This window comes from Spodoptera frugiperda, chromosome 12 (assembly GCF_023101765.2).
Source record: "Spodoptera frugiperda isolate SF20-4 chromosome 12, AGI-APGP_CSIRO_Sfru_2.0, whole genome shotgun sequence".
Lineage (NCBI taxonomy): Eukaryota > Metazoa > Arthropoda > Insecta > Lepidoptera > Noctuidae > Spodoptera > Spodoptera frugiperda.
This window is the reverse complement of record NC_064223.1, coordinates 5,362,523-5,374,814: the sequence shown is the minus strand read 5'-3', so window position 1 is coordinate 5,374,814 and position 12,292 is coordinate 5,362,523.

Here is a 12,292-nt window from a genome sequence, read left to right as displayed (position 1 = left end):
ATAAAAGAAGCACGGTGAACACAGCACTTACATCTAACTATACTTTTATAACCTTATACAGAATACCCCTTCTTAAACTCGTTCGTATCTAATCGCAACCTAAATCCGACAAAACTGTTCAGTAGAGGGTCTCCATTCAACTCTAGATACGATTCAACAGCATGTTCGTAAAAGCTCGTTTGCTAGTAGATTTTCTCAAGACGATCAGGCGAGAATAGATTCGATCATTTTGACTTACAACCTGCACAGACGATGGATTTTCTGTGGACAAACTGAAGAGTTATAGGTTATAAAGGATAAACTGTATTTTACCATATCTCTGAACCGATTCTTTAAAATCTATAAGAACGGAGCATAAGTGCTCTACAAAAATCAGGGACGCATTTATAAATCTTTTCTCTCTGTTGCTGATGTCCATGGGTGGCGGTTAATTGCCAATCATTAAGCAATCCATTTGATCATTTACACCCTTATCTAATAATAAAACTACGTTTAACAAAACCACTTTGATACTCGTAGCAATTGGCGGTCCATTGTCTCGGCCTACCGCTTTGGGAGACAAGCGTGAAGAATGTATGTTTAAGAAAACTGACACACGTGTTAAAATGCGAACCTCCATTTTTTAAGTCAGGTAATAACGTCTAAAACCTTCTCCTAAGTCTGAAAAATAAAATTGGTTTAGCTAAACGCGAGATAATCGCGCACAAACATAAATACATACAGATCAAACTGAAAACTTCTTTTTTTTAAGTCGGTTAAAAAAAAAAATAATACTTTTTTTTGGCTAGATAATCCCTGATCTACACAAGCTTTACACTCGATACTCAAAAACTGAAGCAAACAGAAGTCGAACTAGTGATAGTATCGGTTTCCAAACGAATAGTTTTATGTTACATTCAAGAGTTTTACTCGCCAAAGTTTTTCAGTCAGTCATCATTTCCCTCGTAAATGCATGTTGAATATGTATTAGTGCTGTACGAGTCTTCCGCTATGTAGATTATTGTGAACTAGTGGTGGTTTGTGACTTTGTTTGGGTAGAATTAGTATTCAGATAGTCTTTTTTTATTTATTTCTAACTATCGTTCCCAAATTAAAGTATGCATTTGACTAGTTAACGTTTTATATTTGGAGTCACCTATTGTTAATCTTAAGGACTAACATTTGGGTTAAAAATGATTAACTTCTTATACGCCGCTGTATAAGACACAATAGAAAATACATTGAGTCTCGCGTGGACCCACGTTTCGGCACATGACGGGTTAGATGAAAGGACATACTTAAAATAACATTTTCTATGTTTAAAAAAACTCTATACCTGATTACGAATAACTTTGTCTAACATCAATAGATTAAGCAGGGAAAGGTAACAGACAGACGGACAGACTTACTTCCACTTTTATAGACAGCTACAATAGTATGAATGCGGCAATGGATGAATTTTTACAAGTCATTCATGGGTCGATGGTGTGGATATTATAATAGAAATGAGTATCAACTGCTTAAGACATAGTCATCATACGTAAGTGAGTCCGAAGATCGAGTTGAAGAATCCTTAAACAATGAGCATTATGTCATAGTATTACGATTCTTTGAATTAAGGTGTTAATTCTAAGATATAGTTTTTTTTTAGTCGGTCTGGAGGTCACGAGTGTGAGTAATAAGTTGATTGATTTGAGCATTTGGCGCTGTGACGATTTTAATTTCGTAGAGGTGTCATAATCGAGTAAAATTAAATTATTTTTTATTTGAATTATTTTTAGTAGCCGATAGTCCGTTCGTTTTATTGTAAACCTAAAGGAATGCTTGTTATTGTTTACGCTCATATTTTCATGGAAAGACGCGGTATAAACCAATGGGATGGGTTATTGTCTTTTTCCAATATGGCTGACACGAAATACCGCGAAAATGAATATAGGATTTCTGCGAAAAGCTTCAATCACTCGGCTCGAGTTGGGGATCAGTTGGTGGTGCTGCAAAGACGATGGAAGCCATCTTTATTTAGACGTAAAGCTTCCGATTGTTTTACACAATTTAATTAATTTATTTTCGAATATAATTTGACAAAATTCGAGGAACTGAGAAGCTGAGATGTTCTTAGAGAACACAAAGAGTCATTTCGAATAATCGCTTTAGAACATATTACTTTGTTCTTTTTTGGTTTTTATGGTATAAGCCGGTAAACGAGCAGATGGATCACCTGATGGTAAGCAATCGCTGCGGCCTATGGACACCCGAAACACCAGAGGTGTTAAGTGCGTTGCCGGGCCTTTTGAAGGTAAGGAATTTAAAGGTTGTTGGGGGATTCGGGTTTGGGAAGATTGGTGATAAGATGATAGGAAAATACAACCAAAAGTAATAAAATTCATGGCATATTGTGCACTGTGAGACGCGTATTAGTACGGAGATTCAGGTATCATTCGTTTGCAATGAAGAAAATAGTCGTTTTATTATATTTCAATACACTTCTGTAGCTCTTCTGACAACAATATTCACGATGAAACATTTCATTTGTCTCAAGAAAACTGATTTCTTAAGGAAATCTCGTTCAGTTTTACGATCTCCCTCTGTTTCTGAAACATAAAAGGTTTAATTATTTAGATTACTTACTCCATACAAGGAGCCCCAACAAACCATTGTGGAGGTATCATGTATATGGCATTACTTTATGTATTAAAGTATTCTCATATATTCGAACTGCGTACGTAAATGTTTACATGGGTGCATGTTCTGAAATATGAAACTTTTTGTTGGTTGTGCCAGTATACTTGAGATTTTTGGTGAAGAGGAGACCTTTAAAAGTTGTCTAGCTTTTGGGGAGGAAGAGTGATTCTTGCTTCATTAAAACTACTTCGGAAGTCGCTATTAGCACTTATGTGTGTGCCCATTATGATACTTAGCTGCAATTTCCAAACCCTGGAAACAATCTAAGGATCGGAGCTGCGGACTGCCTAGCGGGTTACCGGGATTACCGGCGGAGTTTTTAGTCAGTAAGAGTCTTTTTCTTTAATTCTTCTCTACTCACCCAATGCGGGAGAAGTCATTGATGATTGCATTAATCAAACGATGTAATTATCTCCATGCTGGCAGTCTTCAGTTTGGTCATTCGTGAACTATCTAAGTTGTCGCAAATTAAAACACAAGCCATTTGCAACCAACAGCTTTTAGTTAAAATGTGTCATTTTCTTAATACTACGTATTTTTTAGTCTTTAGTTTTAGAGCTAGTTAATATTCTTTAGAACTTTTTAAACGCTGTTTGTGTTTATTTGTAGTGTTGCTTTAAAAGGAGTCGTTCTAGTAAAGCCTTTTTGCGTTGCTCGAGAATGAAGTTTTTTAGTTTTTGCATAGACCGTGGATTAAAAATCTTGGCTTTGATTTTATACACAAGTCTTCTTTTTTTGTGACTGTAGACTTAAGGCTAATTTTTCTAACCCCAGATAAAATGTTTAACAGAGAAATAGTTTTGAATATTTGACAATTCTTCCATACTAAAAACTGTAAATATTATTCTACAGAAAAGAATAATCTGTTGATTGAAAAATCAGCCCTTACTTAGTGTCATATCTAAAATAGTAAATGAAAAAAATCTAGGCTTAATAACAAACTTCTTTTATTCCGCGTCTTCTCACTTCATATTCCATATTTTATCATTGTAGCCAAAACGGCTCCAACAATAAAAGTCCAAATAGCGTTTATTTACCAACAGCAGATACGTTTACGTTTAATGTGGATAATTTAACATTTTATAACAGTACAATTTGCGAGACCTTATATTTCCCTACTGACCTCGATATAAATACCATTCCGCGATGTTTTCATGTTTTACAGACTTTTAATGAGCACATTTCGTTTCGCTGTCGAATATTTATTTTAGTACTTTATAATTTCCCGTATGTTTGATTGTAAAACTTCGCGTCTTAGTTATTAAAAGTTGTATTTTTCTATGTTTATAAATACCTAGCCTAATGCTATGTTAATGTTCTCGCTTAGTAAGTGGTGTGTTTTACAATGCAAAGAAAATATCTGCCGTACTTAGAGGCATTTAATGATTACTTAAACTAGTCCTTAGTTACGATTTTTTATGGAAAACAATTGCTAAGGACTGGGTTGGCATAAACTGACTCTGAGTACGGCGGTACGTATTTAAACAATTAATGAATAATTTGACAGTAGTATTAATTTTCGTTTTGTATTTCTAGTATCCAATAAACAGTTCGTTAACTTAACAAGAGTATAACAATACAAAATGTCAGTTTTCCACACACAAAACTGCACAAAAAATTCGTTGTTACTACACTTTTATCTGGGAAACCGACAGCGCAGAACGAAAGTAAAAACAAAACAAGTTAGAGGCATATCAGAGAAGCGAGTAGTGCAGTTAAAACTGCATATATCAACGTCAGGAGACGGCTAGATGAAAGAGTCCACCGAATGGTTGAGTGAAGTGGGTCACGTCCGTATCGGGTTCTGACCACTGATCACTGCGCTATAGATGCCAATTTTTCAGTAAATTGAACAGTTTGCCTTCAGGCTGCAACCTTACGATATAAGGATGGTATTTGTCTTACAGTGTAGCTACTGGTTGCTATAATGTGATGCTGAGGAAATGATGGATGGAGTTTTTAAGTTAGAAACATACATATAAATGAGACTGCATATGCTATGAGCGGTGCGAAGTTTCTTTGCATAGGTTTATTTTTTTTTGAAGGAGGAAATCATCTATGCCTTGGGTGAGACGAGTGAGACTGTCAGATTACTGACTAAAAGCCGACCCCGTTCGTGTTTTTCGAGCCTGAGTCCCGATAAACCCGCTAGGTAGTCCGCAGCTCCGGATTTTTTGAGAAGGTATGGACATATTTGGGAAAATATGTACCTACTTGTACAATATTACGACACATTTTGCACAGTCGTACATTCACAGCCATTAAGCTGCAAAGTTTGTCAACACGACAAACAGACTGTACAACGCAAATGAGCGCTAATTATTGTTCCCGAGAGAAATCTCGCGAACACACTAAAAACTTTAGTCAAGCAAACAACTTTATATCTTACTCCATTGCAAGGAAATTGAAACTTCCCATTTCAGTTTTTTAATATCTTCGACCCAGAAGCTTGCGACTTAAGATTCAGTTTTAAAGGAAATTGCTATTTCTTGGAACAAACGATTTTCATTGTCTTATCGGTTTCGCATTAAACATAGTCTGCAGTGTGATGTAGCTCGGCAGTGTACGTAATGGTGTTTGCTATTAATCCTCTAGTGTTTGAATGTATGTTAAAGTCCTCGGATCGGATCTATTTCAATGTTTGTGGCTTATCTTCCAAAATTGATTTACAAATGCATTCCGAGCGAACGAGAGACCATTTTTTTAAAACTCCCACACTAGGATTTTCTTCTGTGTTGTAGATGCGACAAACATACAAGTTCACATACACATGACATCTAGCCCCGAAACAACAATTTATGGATCACACAAAGAGTTGTTCCGTGCGGGAATCGAACCCGCTACACGTTGCGCGGCAGTCGATTGTCCAGCCACCACGCCAACCATGCAGTCAAATTTAGCATTAGCACCTTTGATCTTCGAGGTGATCGAATCTCTCTCTTTGAGCGAGGTGATCGAATCGAATAAGGCAATGAAATCAACATGAGTTGTGTAGAACTGCAGATATTACATCCGAAGCTGCATTTTGTTTTTACTTTCAACCTTAATTACAATATCATAGAGTTAAAAATATGTATGTATTCGTATAATCCAGTAAGTGAAGAGATCGTTAGCATCGATGGTTCAGCACTTGAGTCTATATAACGTGTCGTGTTCAGTTCGATACGGCTTAGTGCTCACTATACGTAATCCATTCCGAATCTTGTACTACACGTAGCGGCAGTGGCTCCCTCTATGTTATTGTCTATTCAATTTTCCTGCCGTCAGCGTCATATACCTGTGAGACTTGAGAGCTTACGTGAAATCATGTTGAGGTATTGTGTTTCGGCTATTGCTGATCAACGGTTCGCTATGGGTACTACCATTGGTTCTCACTGTCATCTCGAATTCGAAGTAATTTGGCCAAGAAGTAGGTACAGTTGTGAAAATATTGAAATCATGAAGTAACGTTACTACTACTGTTACTTAGTATTAGTACAGAGGTATTTCTGATCCGGAGCTGCGGACTACCTAGCGGGATTACCAGGGCTCCGGCTCGAAAAGCAGGAGTAGGAACGGGGTGGTTTTTAATCAGTAAGAGTCTGACACTCCCTCTCGCCTTACCCTGGCGAGAGAAGTCATTGGATGATTTCCCCTCTCAAAAAAAGAGGTATACATTTCTGCAGAATAGGTATAACTGGTATAAGGTTTCGTATTATTAAGTAAAACTATTCATTTTAGAAACTCATTATTCACTTAGCTTAGCCTTACAATTTGAGCAAAACATAATAAAGCACTGAAACAATTACTCGGCCATTTTCAGCAAACTGCCTTTAGTTTTAATTCTGTCTTCGCTCAAACGCTGCAAACTATTAAAACAAAGCTTACAGTTTTAATAGCATGTCAAGTCAAAAGCTAGCTTCGTTGTGGCTACCCACCACACTGACAGATATTTCAAAATGGTCAGATCAACTACACACCTTTTATCCCCGAAAGCATAGGCAGAGGTGCACATTACGGCACGTAATGTCGCTATACAATGTACACTTTTCACCATTTGTGTTATAAGTACCATGTAATAGGGGGTGAGCCTATTGCCATATACTGGACACTTTTCCAGACTCCGTGCTACTACTGAGAAATTTTCGAAAAACCGATAAAAACCCAGTAATACTTTGTCCGACCCGGGAATCGAACTCGAAACCCCTTGTTCGGCAGTCGCACTTGCGACCATTCGACCAACGAGGCAAAATGTATGTATTTCAAAATAGCTGACTTATTATATCGTAGTTCTAATATCACGAGTTAATCTCAGCTTAGAATTTTTTGATGAAACAATATGTAGTATGGGAAAATGATTTAGATAAGGCTAGTCAATGGGAAATTTGATTTATGGGGTCCAATGGAGCGTTAAATGTATACGGTATTGGCTCGGGAGCGCTCCGGCGATGGATAGCGTGGGGCGAGCGCTCAAATAGGCCCCAGGGTGACTCAAATGACCCACTTCGTTTTTCTTAAGACGGATAACTGAGGTACGTGTTGCATCTTAGATTAAGGAAGTGAATCATGGTTGGAACTTATAGTAGTGGTTATCTATTATAGTGGTGTATGGTTTTTCTGTTACTAGTGGCGTGTTTTTTGTTTATCGAGCGAATATTAGGTATTTGACTATGCGGTTGGTGTAGCGCCTCGGCGACCAGCTGCTACGCAACGTGTCTAAAGTTTGAGAACATTTTTTTGTGTGATTCACACTAACTGCGGTTTTGGGTTTAAACATAGAAGAAAAACCTATAGTGAGGTTCAGTTTTCTTAAGTTTTCTTTAAGAAGTTTTCTTTAAGATAAATAAAGAATATTAGACTTGCATGCCGGTTTTAGAATCAACTTCAAAGATGTAAGATTGTTTTTTACAACGCAGCGAAGTAAACGTTTTATAACCGAATTTTGTATGTTTTAAAATTAAAATTACAACACATTGCAGTCTTAATAATCAACAAATTAGACCTGTGGTCAAGTTAGACGTGAGTTGCAACATAATCAAATTCAAGGTTGTTATCTTAGAGCTTAAATTTGTATCTATTGGACATTCAATTCTTAGTATCCAAACAGTCTTAACATCACGCAAACATCTTAAGATCTTCAAAAAAACAAAAACAGTTAACATATTTCCTTAAGCTTATCCTTTAACACAACACACGTCTTGGCCCGTTGACTTTCAACTGCTTATGGGGGCGTTATCTTTAAAAGTTGAGTGTCTTTTGTTATGGAAGCAAGGCTCAAAGCCGACCGGGTCAAAGAGCGACACAATAAGCTTCCTTTGAGATCCACCTGAGCAAAAACGTAGGTGAGATTAAAACATGAAAGATTTTATCAACACGTGTAGTGGGAGGGCACATTATTTATTTATAGTAGACTACTCGTGTGATGTCGGATATTAATATTGCGGTTTTAATAGACGTCCTACTGGTTGACTTATAGTTTAGCTTGTGCACTTCTTTATAGAGTTGATTTTGGCATACTTAGCAAAAATTTGCAAAAGTTTGCTGCATATTTTACTGGGCCAGTGTAAACGAAGTAATGCGGCAAAAAAAATTAACTAGTTAGGGACTACAACGATGCCACGGATAAAATAAACTTAGAGGGTTCTTCTTTAAAGAAGTTCTGGTTTTTAGTCAGTAAGAGTGACACTGTCTCTCGCCTCACCCGTGCGGGAGAAGTATTGGATGATATTTCTCATAAAAAAAAACAATAAAAACATATTTTATGAGTTTTGATTATATCTGCATTGCTTGAAAAGAGCAAAAAAGACATTTAAATTAAAATGTATACATACAAATCTAATTTGTCTATACCTAATTTGTTAATATTTCGGTACGGAACTAAAAATAAACGAATCAGTAATTTCCTTTACAGCAGATTCTCTCCACTTCCTTCTCAATGTTTATGGGATATATACGTACTTACATGTATATATGTGTATAAGAAGTTACTTAAGGGTCTGCAAAGCAATAAGTCACGGCGGCGCGTGTACGGCCAAAGGGTGCCATAAATAAGCCCACACGTCCAGCGTCCTAAGCTAACAATTGATCGGTTCCCAACAATTATCAAATACCTGCAGAGAGCCCTTACATTAACCAAGTTTGTAGAACATACTGCCACACTGCGCCCCCGGGACACACTTAATTGCACTAACTTATACACTCCTGGTATACACGTGCCTACTTGTAGTAGTTTTCATTATAGTCTGCTAATTAATAAACTTGCATAACATTGTGTTTGTTGTTGAACATGTAGAATGTAGATGGAGTGGTGGCCCGAAGGTTTAAGACGCCTGCTTCTCATGCATGAGAGTGAGGGCTCGAAACCGGTAGAATTTTGACACATTTTGTATAGAGCTTATGTCAAAATACTATCTCTAGTAAGCAAATCTACCGATAGATAGGTTATTGGAATTGGCCGTTAGACATCACTAACTAACGGTGAAGAAGGGTTTATACTAACTTTAAACTACAACTTTGAAATCGCCAGCCCGCATTGTGCAAGCGCGGTGATGAATGCTCAAACCTTCTCCCTGTGAGAAGAGGCTTTGGTCAGCTTGGCCACTTATAGGCTGATTGTTCTCACATATATGTACAATTACTGACTGGAAAAATATATCAGCGAATTTTTAAACATCTATGTTGTTTCTAACGAATGGAGTGTCTTGCTCGTTCCTCTCCATTCCAATCTACTATTTGGAACTAGCACCTTGCTTCACCATGACTGACAGACTATTATTTATTTCTTTATTTGCTGACATTTCAAAAGTACCTAAGTATTTATGGTTTAATTGGAATAAACTTTGACTATTGCTCTGGTAACTCCTGATTTATGAACTAACATCGAACTTCATTAACATTTCAAAGACGTCGAACGATTGAAAAGTAAAATAGAAAACTATCGCCAACTAGCCGTGACACATTGAAGATTATACAGTACAGTACTAGCTCTATTGTAATTCCAACTCCATTCTTCAGACGTTTCTCTAGTTTCACAGATTTTACTTGGTCAATTTTTATTTTCTTGGCTCCGAGCTGAATGTTCGGATTATAAATGTGATTCTAAATTTCGTTGGGAAATATTGTTTTTCTTACTTTAGGGAACAGAGAGTTAAGTTGCCTAAGAAAAGGAGGATCCTTCGACCAGGCGAGGTGATCATGTCTGGCGGACTTTCTGTCCAATTGCTCTTCGTTGGGATTTTCTAGCCATGTTTATTTGCATGTAAACTTCATACATATGTGCGATGTAGGATTTATTACGTCATCCGTTGATTTGATCGTCGATTGTCTTCGTCTTCGATCGACTTCTGTCATCTGTTAGGTACTTGTCATGTGTCGCCACAGTACATTATAAAAGTTTCATAAGTATGGTTTACGTTATAAGACATACCTATATTTACCAGTAGACGTTTATGATAATTGCTTAAATATTATCTAATTCTGGAAATGATTTTCAAACGAAATGTGAGGCTACATCATAATAGAATACTATAAATACGCCAAAATCGTAGTAAGTATACGAATATGTAGTTGTACCAAAAATAATGATATAAGTAGTAAAAATCTCTGTCTGAATGTAGTCTAGAAAACGCTTTGAAGCAAAGAAATTGAAGAGAAATCATTTGTCACGTTTCTAGACCGTTCAATAAATATCTAATGTGAAAAGCTTCTTAGTTCTTAGCTCTAGAATATTTGAAAATACTTTTTGAATTATGACTTATTTGTGCGATTTATTGGTGACTCATAAAATATTATTATCTCCGACTGAGATTTGTAGAGCTGAGTAAGTTATTGTGATTGATTTTTAACCAAAAGAAGAACGGAATAAGGAACGTCACGCCTTTTATCCCCCAAGGGGTAGGCAGAGGTGCACATTACGGCACGTAATACCGCTGTACAATGTACACCCACTTTTTACTATTTATGTTATAAGTCCCATGTAATAGGTGGTGAGCCTATTGCTATATACTGGGTACAATTCCAGACTCCGTGTCACTACTGACAAATACCCAGCAGTACTTTGCCGGACTCGGGAATCGAACCCGAGACCCCTTGTCAGGCAGTCGCACTTGCGATCACTCGACCAACGGGGCAGTCTGTGTCAAAAGAAGATATTTTTATATTTCCCAGCTGCAAAGTAATAAAACCGTCGAAATAAAACGCAGCCCTATAAGGTAAATGTCAAAGTGATTTTATTTGACTTTCCCAGTTTTCCGGAATGTTGGGAATATCAAATTATTTTGCAATTTTCATCACGTTCTCCTTTTACGTGTTTAATGTGATCCTGTCGTATTAAACTGGTACGAATCATGTGCTGTTTTATTAAAACAAAAATTGAATGAGTAAGTGTGATAGAGCCATGCTTCGGCACGAATGAGCTCAACCGGAATAATACTACGCCTAACAGAAAACTGACGTGGTTACCCGGGCCCAATTAGCCCCTTTTCCGATTTCGGATTCCCCAACAACCCTTCAATTCCTAACTCCCCAAAGACCGGCTAACGCACTTGTAACGCCTCTGGTGTTTTGGGTGTCCATAGGCGGTGGCAATTGCTTACCATCAGGTGATCTGTCTGCTCGTTTACATATACCATAAAAAATCGTATCTAGGTAAATGATAAATGATAAATGATATTTATTTCTGTAAATAGATTATAAAATAACACTTTTACACGTCAATATTTCAAATAGCTAGATGAGGCCGGCATTTCCTATCCGACTACTCTGAGAAGAAATGCCGAAACAAACTCAGAGGTCATAGTCTCTTTTAAAGTCCAGACAAAATCAATTAGAGATGTCGGAGAACCGTGCAAGTTTATTCTGTAGTGGTCTTTTGAGGAAAGAACCACAGCAGTTTGAGCGGACCTGTTCAGATGGCAGCACGCATGTGTCAGTTTACAATTAGCTCAGCTGACGGCTGTTGCTGAATGATCCGACGAACAATACCAACCAAAAGAACATTTGGGTAGGCCACACAAATGCTCACACTGTCAGAATATAATTAACTAAAAATGAAATGACTAGGCAAACTCTCGCACGGTCCTCAAACTAACAATTTTAAAAATAATATGTAAAAAAAAAATATCGAATGATATTAATGTATATCATGTCAAATTGTATAAAAATGTAACTTGTGTTACAAACATGTCAACATGACCTGTGTGGACATTATAGCGGCTCACTCCCAAGCCTGACTATCATCTAAGTAGTCTTTAATTTTATAAAAAGCTTTACTATACAGTTTTTCTTTAATAACATTTTTAAATTTATTCAGGCTCAAACTTTGAATATCGCTGGGAATTTTATTGTAAAAGCGTATGCATTGACATCTGAACGAACCACTTATTTTCTTAAGTCTAGTAGTGGGAACAATATATTTGTTTTTACTTCTAGTGTTTATATTATGTATATCACAATACTTTTTGAATAAATTAATGTTTTTGTGAGCATACACTACATTTTCATAAATGTATTGAGAAGGAACAGTCAATATATTAATTTCTTTAAATAGTTCCCTAAGAGAGTGCCTCGGACTAAGATTATAAATTGATCGAATGGCTCTTTTCTGCAGCACAAAGACAGACTGAATGTCAGCAGCATTTCCCCACAGGAGGAT